We start from the raw sequence: 11,909 nt of genomic DNA, 5'->3' as shown, positions 1-11,909 counted from the left end.
TCAACCTACCTGTGCAGGCGCCCAGATCACTCCACATGAGTGATCCGGGCCCATCTCCCTGTAAAAAAAAAAAAAAAAATTGGCTCGAAAAAATCCGAGCCGTTGGATCGACCCCTGCAGGCAGTGCCCGCAGGGTTAGGATCGACCGAACCAATAAAAATGAAAAAATGCGTGATTTTAGTCAATACCCAAGAAAAATCAAGTTGAAATACTGCAGTTACCTTATCCACTTGAGGATGTTGATATTTATATTTTAATAATACATAAAATAAAATATTATATTATTCAAACAAAAGTCTCGAATATGATAATTAATTATTTATTGACATTTTTTATCTATATTCATAAATTTAGTCTTATCTTTATTTGTATTTTAAAAATTTTAGATACTCTATTGTTTTTAATAAAAAAATATATGAAAAAATCATTAATTTGGAAATAACAAAAATTATCATGTTTAGATTAATATTTGTTTACAAAAGAAACAACACCGGTATATAATATAATATATACTATTATATAAAGAATCTGTCACCAAAAAAGAAAATCATCTTTTGTTTCTAAAATTGACATTTTTCTCAAGATTGTCATTATAACTTATTTTCAATATTACTTCCCTTCAAATTGCATTATGGTTCATCACTAATTTATATCAATGATTATTAAATTAAATATAAAATTAAGCATTTAATAAAAATTTAAAAAAAATATTCTATAAATTACGAATATAATTTTACATGTTGCGTGTGCATAATTTACTAGTTCTAATAACATTTAAAACCCAATACCATCTATAATACATATACCTATCAATCACAGATGATCAATATTTCTAGATAGAATTACATTAACATTTAAATATCTCACTATTATATATACATTATCATTTGATGCGAGATTCTACTTGAGATTTTCCACAAAGACCTTTGGTCCTAATGTAGCGCCGCTACTCATTAAAGGTCGTGGACGGGTAAGTCCGATGATGCTCTTCGGTCACGAGCTGCTTGGCCGGCGGCTCGATCAGCGTGTCACCCCTTGGGTTGAGAGCAAGGGATAGCCTCCTCTCTTTGTCCGCATTCACCACCACTCTATGCTCCACACTTTTGTAATTCGCGTTGCTCAAAATCTGTATAATGAATCTCACTAATCAAGTAGTTCGGACCGGATCAAGCGAAAAGTGTCGATAATACGTTTGAAATATAAAAGGATGAAATAAATAATTTGAGAGTACCTGAAGTTGATCTCCCATGTTGACGATGAAGGCGCCGGGAACGGGCTTAACTGTGACCCATTTATCAGCATGGAAAAATTGGAGCCCCAACACGTCGATATCGGGTGATAACAGTGTCATGCCACCCGGATCCGAATGAGGCGACATGCCTAGTGTGAAATCCGGTTTGGGGCATTTTGGGTAATAGTTAACCCTCATGCACGCGCTCGTGTCTTCTCCTCCGAAAGCTTATTGAAGATAGTGTTCTGTCAACCCCAGATTAGCTGACAAAATCTTCATCAACTTTCCTCCCAGTTTAACCACTCCCCAATCAATTCCCTACGGTTGTTCAAAAATTCCGAAACTTAGAGTTCTACGAGTTGTTTTGTTTATGATTTTTGTTCGGTTAGTCATTAAAAGTTGGTCTTAATGCGATAAGGTTGTCTTTTGTTTTGACCTTTTTTTTTACTGTTCTATTCAATTAATGTATTTGACGTCGTACCAACTCTCTAATAACAAAAAAAAAATAAAATACAACTGGTGTGATGTGATTCCCGTTAAAATGGGTGAGCCGGGTACGGGACTCCAACGGACCAAATCAATAATTTATAGTGTTGTTTAGGAAAATGAGCAAAGTAGATGACTTCGATCGTGACCTGCACACAATAAAAGGAACTCGTGAATGAGCGCCGGAGGCGTGCCCGGCGTGGCCACTCCGATGCTTAAGTCAGCAGGTTGAAGATGAGAGAAAATGGCGATATATGTGCGAATATATGTGAGTGCCAATGCTCAGGATTTTTCCCCCTCTTTTAAATGAGAAACATACCTGCTATTTATATGAGGAAATATCATGATTACTTCGACTTTCGTGTACACCTACCACTCATAGCCTTTGATGTTGACTTTCTGTCAAGCCACCCTACCTCTGATAGCTTCTCTGATACGCCAAACCCCTGTAGTTCTGACAGATAAGAATGCCCATACCGATACACTCGAGTATGATGCGCTTCTCGAGGTAGCCCGAGTAGAAAGTTCCCGGGAGCTTGCATGAGAGCCCGGGCTATGATGATGGCCCGGGAAGAAATGGAATGCCCGGGAAGCTGGCTATGATCTGGGCTTCCCATTTAATAAACCGGGTTAAAGACGACCCGGATCCTTATGGGGGTATCACCACCCATCCCTAAAATAGTCGGGCTAGAGCTTGACTCGCTGTCCCGATCAGTTATACTTTGTACTTTTGTTGAAACATAATTTAGAGTGTGTAAGAGCATCGGAGGCTTCAAATGTCCCATAGATGAAATGGGGTACCGGGGTCTGATACAACCCGGGTTTTGAATGAGGCGCCGTGACCTTATTTTTCATGGGCTTAATAAATGGTGTCGGGGCCTCATATCTCCCAGGCTTTGAATATAGTGTCTTTAGTATTATCGGGTAGTCCAAAGAGTGTCATTATTACCCATGCTTTAGCATTTATGCCGTCGAAAATCGTTTCATATTCCGAGGATCCGATAAGTCTGACATATTGACATTCGTGCACGTCCTTTCATATGCCCGATACAATTTACGAGGGACATCTTGATCGTCCACGTGTATCTAGATTAGCGACAGAGATCTCCCCTCGCCCATATATATTAGCCCTCCTCATTTTCAAAAATTAATTTCAAATTCAAATTTGCGGCGAAGCTCTTGCAAATTTTCCTCTCAGCTTTCCGGCGTGTAAACTCCTCTATCTCCGGCGACCTGGTACCACTGCAACTAGTCCCTTCAAAAACTCGTAAGTTACTTTTCTATAATCCATGTCTAATTCTACTTCTTCCACCTCAGGAGCCAATGCGCGAGGCTCATCTGGGTATGAGTCCATCGCGATGAGCTCCGATTCCCCCCCTTCTCCTCCTCGCCATCGTTTTGCTCAAACTTCTAAAAAGCCTGCAGCCCACCTAACTAAACCTTCTTCTTCGGGCACTTCACGGGTCCTGAAGAAGGACAAGGGTAAGGGCAAAGCCCGTGCTTCTGACCATCCTTCTATTGAGGCACCGGGAGTTCCTTGGTTCTCCTCAATGAGCAGCACTTTGCGCTTTTGGGCGGACGAGGAGCTCCGGGTTCTGGGGTCTATCCCTTCTGCTTTTTCCATTCTGATTCCCGGTCCTTCCGATAGAGCCAATAACCCTCCTCCCGGGTACACCACTTTCTTTCGGGACCAAGTCAGAAGTGGTCTTCGTTTTCCCCTCCCTCCGTTTTATATCGAGGTTGCTGAATTCTTTGGCGTGCCCATTAACCAATTCCATCCGAATTCCTTCCGCATTATGGCCTCGGCCTATATTCTTTTCAAAATGAATAATCTCCTTATCACTCCCCTTATTCTCCACTATTTTTTCGTTTGTAGATTGGGAGATAATGCCTTCTCCCTCACTGCCCGGCTAAATGCCCGGTTCCTTGATGACATTCCTTCTTCCCAGAAGGGGTGGAAAGGAAGATTCTTTTATATTCGACTCCCGGGTCCTCTCTCCTGCTTAACAGAGTTTCTTACTTCCCTTCCTCAACAACCCACCCTTCCCCGGGCCTACAAATTTGAGGATTTTTATACCCGGAGCCAAGACTTGGTAGAGGGCAAAAGATACTCCTCCTCTATCCTTATTTCCCAGGAGAATCTGGTTGCCTATGGGTTGAGTGCCCGGGCTGAAGACCCCATAGATCGGGCGATTGATGAGACGGCTGGCTCGGGCTCTCAGCCCGATAACTCTTTTTTCCTTGTCATGTATTTCCTATTCTTTATTTATGTTTCTTAGGTGATACCCTTTGTTTTTTCATAAATGCAGACAAGATGCAAGAAGCTTTCGCAAAAAAGTGGGAGGCTGAGCGGCTAGCCAAGGAGAAAAAACTGGCAGCACGGAAGGCTGCTGCTGAAAAGAGGAAACAAAGCACCAGAGGAGGCGGCGGCCTGGGAGAAGGAATTAGCCCGGGAAAATACTGAGCCAGAACGGGAGGTGCCTTGCTCCCCGGAGGATGAAGAAGATCATATCCCCCTTCGGCAGAGGAAACGAAAGGCTACCACAAGCCCAGAGTTGATTCTGGTTGAAGATGATCAGGCAGGAGACCAAGGTTCTTCCCGGGCAAGCCAATCCAACACCCCTTCCCTCCATCAGGCCCTTCAGGAGCCACACCAAGAGCCCTCCCTATCCGAGCAGCCTACCCGGGCCAGCATCTTCACAGCAGGGGCTACGACACTCGGGGTGAACCTTATTAGGCAGATGTTGATCCCTGCCGAGGAGGCTTTTCTGAAGAGCTCCACCCCGGGTCCTCGGTTCCTCGAGGGCTCAAACAGGCTTCTATTAGTAAGTTTCCTTACCCTTCTTTCCTCCTTTTTTTCTTGTTCGTTTCTAACCTCTTTCTTACAAAACAGGTCATGCAAATGCTGATATCAGCCTTCGAGGAGGTAGCTGCCATAGCTACTCGGCAGGCTCCCCAAGTCCGGGCTTCAAGAGAGATCCACGATCGCCTCCAGGGAGAGATTGCCCGGCTGAAAGGGCTCCATGAAGAAGAAAAGGCTGCCCTTCACGCCTCCCTGGATGTAGCCCGGGATGATTTACAAGAAAGTCTTATCCGGGAGAAATCCTTTCAAGAACGAGTCTCGTTTCTTGAAGGCAAGAATAAATCCCTGGCAAAGGGTATGACTGAGCAGACGTCCCGGGCGGATGTCGCGGAGGAGGCTCTGGCTGAGGCTGAGCGAAAGAGGGAGCAACTTCAGACCTCCTTCCTCACCTCCCCAGAATTCAAGGCAGCATTTGAGGATCGGGCTTATCCTCTTTTCAAGACTGGTTTCAACAAATGTCGCAAACAATTTGAAGAGGCCGGGCTCTTGCCTAAGGATAAGTCTAACTTCCCAGACTTTAGGCTAGCCATTGCATCACTTCCAAAGGCCGGGGAGGAGGAGAAAGAAGAGTCCGAGATCGAAGAAGATCAGCCAGGGTCCGCGCACCCGGACATAGAATAGGATTTGTACTTGCGTTTCTCTTCTTTTTCCTGCTCTTTCTTGTAATTCCTCGGCCTTCGGGCCTTCTTTTTTTTTAATGAAATCTTCATTTTTCCTTTATCATTTTTGCAGTCATATCCTGATAAATCTTCAAAGACCCGAGTAATATAATTTCTTGTGTACAAAATAATTAGGAAATTTTCTAAGTGTTGTGATTTAACTGATAACTTCAAATGAGTACCTGGGATCTTGATCCTTATAATGAATAAAATGCCTCATAATCAGTAAGTGACCCAGATGTAAGCAAACTTAAACCCGGATATTGGTGCATATAACCAAAATGGGAAAATCGGGCAAGAAAGCAAATACCGGGATTTAGATTGGTCGAGGTGTGGTGCTCCGAGCCAGGGTGTAGTGCCCTGGGCTTTTGAATAACCAAGGTGCGGAGCCTTGGGCCGGGGAGCATGTCCCGGGAATTGGGAGTGATCGAGGTGCAGAGCCCCGAGCCAGGGTGTAGTGCCCTGGGCTTATGAATAACCAAGGTGCGGAGCCTTGGGCCGGGGAGCATGTCCTGGGACTTGGGAGTGGTCGAGGTGCGGAGCCCCGAGCCAGGGTGTAGTGCCCTGGGCTTATGAATAACCAAGGTGCGGAGCCTTGGGCCGGGGAGCATGTCCCGGGACTTGGGAGTGGTCGAGGTGCGGAGCCCCGAGCCAGGGTGTAGTGCCCTGGGCTTATTAATAACCAAGGTGCGGAGCCTTGGGCCGGGGAGCATGTCCCGGGACTTGGGAGTGGTCGAGGTGCGGAGCCCCGAGCCAGGGTGTAGTGCCCTGGGCTTATGAATAACCAAGGTGCGGAGCCTTGGGCCGGGGAGCATGTCCCGGGACTTGGGAGTGGTCGAGGTGCGGAGCCCCGAGCCAGGGTGTAGTGCCCTGGCTTATGAATAACCAAGGTGCGGAGCCTTGGGCCGGGGAGCATGTCCCGGGACTTGGGAGTGGTCGAGGTGCGGAGCCCCGAGCCAGGGTGTAGTGCCCTGGGCTTATGAATAACCAAGGTGCGGAGCCTTGGGCCGGGGAGCATGTCCCGGGACTTGGGAGTGGTCGAGGTGAGGAGCCCCGAGCCAGGGTGTAGTGCCCTGGGCTTAGATAATGTGTCGGGGCCTCGTGTCTCCCGGACTTAAGATAATGTGCCAGGGCCTCATACCTCCCGGACTTTCAACCTTTTTGCTCCTCCTGCAATACTAGTTTTATTAAAAATCAAATCACTAACCTGGAAATATTGAATCCAAATTCATTTTCGGTAGAGTGAAACTTCTCTGGTTGAACTAAATTAGGTGACTAATATAGCTGTATGCTACTGAGTTCCTAGTAAATGATCTTTATGCCAATCAGGGATAGCTGCTGAGCTTTAAGCCCATATGAAATCCACATATAAGATCTGTGTGTCGAGTTGGTCGGACTTACTTTTGAATGGAAACCATATCTACGTCTTGAGCTCAAGTTCCCACAGACGGCGCCAATGATATGATCCCGTTAAAATGGGTGAGCCGGGTACGGGGCTCCAACGGACCAAATCAATAATTTATAGTGTTGTTTAGGAAAATGAGCAAAGTAGATGACTTCGATCGTGACCTGCACACAATAAAAGGAACTCGTGAATGAGCGCCGGAGGGGTGTCCGGCGTGGCCACTCCGATGCTTAAGTCGGCAGGTTGAAGATGAGAGAAAATGGCGATATATGTGCGAATATATGTGAGTGCCAATGCTCATGAATTTTTCCCCCTCTTTTAAATGAGAAACATACCTGCTATTTATAGGAGGAAATATCATGATTACTTCGACTTTCGTGTACACCTACCACTCATAGCCTTTGATGTTGACTTTCTGTCAAGCCACCCTACCTCTGATAGCTTCTCTGACACGCCAAACCCCTGTAGTTCTGACAGATAAGAATTCCCATACCGATACACTCGAGTATGGTGCGCTTCTCGAGGTAGCTCGAGTAGAAAGTTCCCGGGAGCTTGCATGAGAGCCCGGGCTATGATGATGGCCCGGGAAGAAATGGAATGCCCGGGAAGCTGGCTATGATCTGGGCTTCCCATTTAATAAACCGGGTTAAAGACGACCCGGATCCTTATGGGGGTATCACCGATTTATAGGATAAAAACCAAAATTTGTTGATATTCAACGATTTTTGAAATTTTACTTTTACTCTGATATAGTTTGTTTTGATGTGATGAAATATAATTTGAGATAAATTAAGGGAATTTATATAAACCTGCAAGAAATAGGGAGACTAGGCCACTTGTTTTGTTCCCTCAACCCTAGAGGAAGATAATGGAGGAAGAAATAATCACTCTAATCCAGAGTTATTCCTTTCTCCACCCCAAGCCGGCTGCCATAGCCCTCGTACGTGCTCGACGAATTTGCGAGCTTCTCCTTCTCCTCCGTAGGCAACTTAAAGAACTCACGCCACGCTTCATCCGTATGTGCCATCTGCTCGTGGCTCACCGCCTCACCCCATGATTCACCATGTGGAAGAATGCCCAGTCGTGGCACGCATCGCCTGACAAGGGTGGCCGTTTCCAACAGAGCGAGGCGTCGTCTGAGTAAAGATCATTCATGTCGATCACAAGAATATTGATGTGGCTTTCTCTGGAGCCTGGCTCGACGAAGCACGTTCTGTCTAGGGGTTTCTTCACGTATCGATGGGTATGAGCCGGATCCTAATGGAGAAAATCTATAAACCGTAGAATCCGTCATGCTAAATCATTAAGAATATGACTGAAAACTTAAGCTGAAGCGTACCTGAAGCCATAATTTTGAATTTTTTAGAACGTGTCTTGATCTTCCAGATCTATGTACTCTTTCCTTAAGAGAATCATTTAATTTTCTCTTCTAAATTATTTCTTTAAGGGTGAAGATAATACGAAACACGATGTCGTGCGACCATGACCCATATAGATAATGTTTATCATTATCTTCCGATATTTCTATTTTAGCTCATCATAAAAACAAAAATTACACTTATGTTTCTGCATATTAAAGGCTCGCAACCTATTAGATACATTAAAGCCCAACATATAATTATAAATATGTAAACCTATATAAATAAAATTGATCCAACATATCCTACTGTCCAAAAGGTTTTGAACCCGAACGATGGGTTCGAACCAGCTCAACAAGCGGTTCATCTTCTTTGTTTACTATACCATGTGTCGTGTGTGAGAAATAATGAGAGAGGAATGGTCGTGAGTAATGGCCATGGGAGAAGATATATATATATATATATATATATATATATATATATGCGTGAAAATGAATATGTGAATATTTTTTCCAGTTAATATTTGAGATTATGGCCATAAAAATATCCAGATTATGGAATAATACTTGTCGGGATTGGGTTAGAGTCTAAAGAGGTGTATAAATTCTTTTATTTATTTTTTTTCTTTTTTGAAATGTTCTAATAGATTTCAGGCTATTAAAAATATTATTAAATGATTAGACTTGCTGGACCACTAAAAATTGTAAGTGCGGAAAGGGTCCCGTCTTGAAATGAGATTTGCACGAATTTAATTGCGTAATATAATAACACAAGTATTTTTATGGATATTCGGAAATAAAACTCTTATGTAACCTCTTTTTCCACTTCGAAATTTTTCATTAAAAGACTTTGGTTTTACAATATCTTGTAACAACTCATTTTAGCTATGACTTATCACTGGCTGACTGAAAGTCTTAGTAATCACTTTACAATTGTAGATATTTAAAAATCCTATTTCACCAATTAACAAATACAAAACCCAATAGTCAAACTTGACGGCTTGAGTTGTTGGTATAACACAAATTTGAGATCTCAAATATTCTGGTAATGCAGATTTGAAAGATGCGTGAGAGATGTATATGTCTTGAAACTGAACCTGCATCGATATATAGTTGAAAAATTCCGACAATCGCATACAATTTTTCAATGATCACTTGTACCAGTTTCCGGCATAATCAACTTATCACTTTCAGATGACGTACATTTCATTAAATGTTTCTTTTCTTTTGCAAGGTATAGCTCTTAGGTTCTAAAAATTTGTTTCAACTTTGTACATTTTAAAAAACTTTCTGTCATATCGGGAGTTGGTGAGATACTGTCGTTAGATCAAGAAATTAGTATAATTTGATGGATAACAAATAATATTAAGGAAAAACTAATTTAAGAGAAAATGATACAGTTAAATCAAAACTGATACGCTTCTAAACCAAAAAAATAAGTCTAAAAGATTTCGGTTTACCGAATATCTGTTTACTCAGAATTAGTCTACATCAGAACATTTAACTGGTGCCCACATCAAGGAGTTTGAACAAACTGATCGCGATAGTATACAAGTCAAGATTGATCGCAACAATGTAGTATTGTCAGAAAAGCGTTGACATGGACTAAACAGCCAACAGACATTTTTTTGATTAAACAGATCTATTTCTGACAGTATAAATAGAGGATGAGTCAACTTCAAGAGGATAATAATTTTCACTGACAAGATTAAGTCTTCAAAATCCTTCATATACCTGAGCCAAACCGAATCAGTTCAGCACACTAGCTTTAAAAGAATTTTATTTGATCATTTAAGGATAAGTTCGTGCTAAATTATTATCATCGTGTATTACATTTATATAGCATCTTGTAGAGTTCCATTAATCGGATGATATACTAGGAGTTTCAGTTTGACAATGTTTATGACCAAAATGTATCGAGATATTGCAAATTACTTGTATTATCCGAATTCTTCTAATGCGAACCTTCCTAAAGAAAAAAAAGGGTGACGTAGGAGCTTCAGTTTTCTGAACATTCAGAAACATATATGTCCTTTTTACACTTCAGTTTACTCATTCCCATTCATTTTGTGATATGCTCTAATCTGTCAGTCTAGCTTCTTTCTGTACTTATATGTTATAAGCTGACATAGACACTCGAGAATATTCAGCTTAGTTGTCAACACATCTAAAATAATCTAAGAAACTTAAATATTGTGTTTATCGTTTATTCAACCTCCCTTCTAAACACTCAACCTGATATGTCAGAATATTTTAAGTTTAAGAGTTTGACAATTAAATCCACAAGAGAACTGAAAAATTGAATTGATCGGACAAATCGTAACTGAAAGAAGATTTAAAACCGATGACATAAAGTTCAATAAACGAATTGATAATTAGAACTGAAGACTTCATTTAACTGAACTGGAATAATCTTCATCAACTGAAGTATCCCAAACTGAAAATGTCCAGCAGAACTGATCCACCGATCAGTTGACTTCTGATCAGTTAGTCACGACATCAGACGACATACTGACAGTTCATACACAAGAAGAACATAAGTAATAGAGCCGAACAGTCTGATATTTTGTACCACTGTCCGATAAAGTCAACAGTTTGAACTAAACGACAATTCAACGGATATATGTCATTAAATGCATTCAATATGACCGTTGAGATCGAAGACTATTTATAGCTGATCGACTCAATTGAAGAAGGTTGGTGAACATACTGAACACTCTATTGTCGATCATTGATCAGTTGCGATACTTTTTTCGAGAACTTTTTAAATCTACAAATCGCACACTATGCTCTTATTTCAAAATTTTTCGTAGCATTCGGGCTACTTGTTAAGAGCGAATCAATTATTTGTTTTAAGGAAAATTTGAAAACTAAGAGTTTTAGTTTGACAGTGTATAAGTCCAACTGAAGTGGATTATCACAATCTGTTGTAATACATCAAAGTTTTTTTAGTGAAAAACTATCCATGAGATAGAATGAGTGACGTAGGAGCATTTGAAAACTCCGAAAATGAGACGTCTGCTATTTCGTTTTCTTAAAAAGTACTAGAATTTTTTTTAAAACCCTTACTAGCATCGGCCGAACACTTGCATAAAATAATTAAAGTATTTTTGACGCCATTTTAAAATAACCCAACCAACTGACATTTAAAAATCAAAGGAAATTGTCAAATTGTCAAACATTTTACCAAACCTAAAAAAACAATAAATTTGAAAAGTATAGCACATACTATAACCTCTCATAAATAAATCGTCGTAAAAATATCTTTAACATCACTTAAAATCATAAATCATAACTAGTGCGGAAAACTAGCGTTGGTCCTCGGGTTATGTGTACCTTCAGTCTAGCAAAGTCAACCATCAAGACCTCCCCTAACATTATTATCATAATCACCTGTATCAATCACACCTAGTGAGTCTAAAGACTCAACACACCATAATCTTGATAACAAGTAATACATATACAGATAACATGCAACAGTGAAAAATACTTGTATTTAAAATATCGTTTTCATGAAGATGCATAAACTTTAAGCATAACATTTTCGTAAACATTTTCATGATGCATAAATTTTAAACATAAACGTTTTCATGTCATCTTCAACATATTCATATACATATTATCATCAACATATACGTATTCCTTTTCGTTGAATTCAGATCGTTAATTGTGACTTTCGTGTTCATCTACGTCTACATCTACGTGTTGGGCGATGGATACATGTAACCACAGTACTGGACGACGGGGACATCAGCAACACTCTCACCGATCAACTGGGTCTTGGCCTTACGTATTAACATATCATCATATACATATCCGTATCCAAGAAAACACGATCGTCGGGCTCCCATTGGGACCCTAACCCTCACAATATTTCCAACATATCATCGTATTAGTCACAATTACTT

General features: G+C 41.2%; 1 pseudogene; it reads right to left on the bottom strand.

Annotated features, from left to right (window-relative positions):
* Positions 1-883: 883 nt before the first annotated feature.
* Positions 884-7,799, bottom strand: LOC142504999 (jasmonate-induced oxygenase 1-like; annotated as a pseudogene).
* Between the last annotated feature and the right edge of the window lie 4,110 nt (positions 7,800-11,909).

Source organism: Primulina tabacum, chromosome 10 (assembly GCF_025594145.1).
Source record: "Primulina tabacum isolate GXHZ01 chromosome 10, ASM2559414v2, whole genome shotgun sequence".
Classification (NCBI taxonomy): domain Eukaryota; kingdom Viridiplantae; phylum Streptophyta; class Magnoliopsida; order Lamiales; family Gesneriaceae; genus Primulina; species Primulina tabacum.
The sequence above is the reverse complement of the archived record's forward strand: the minus strand, read 5'-3'. Positions and strand labels throughout refer to the sequence as shown.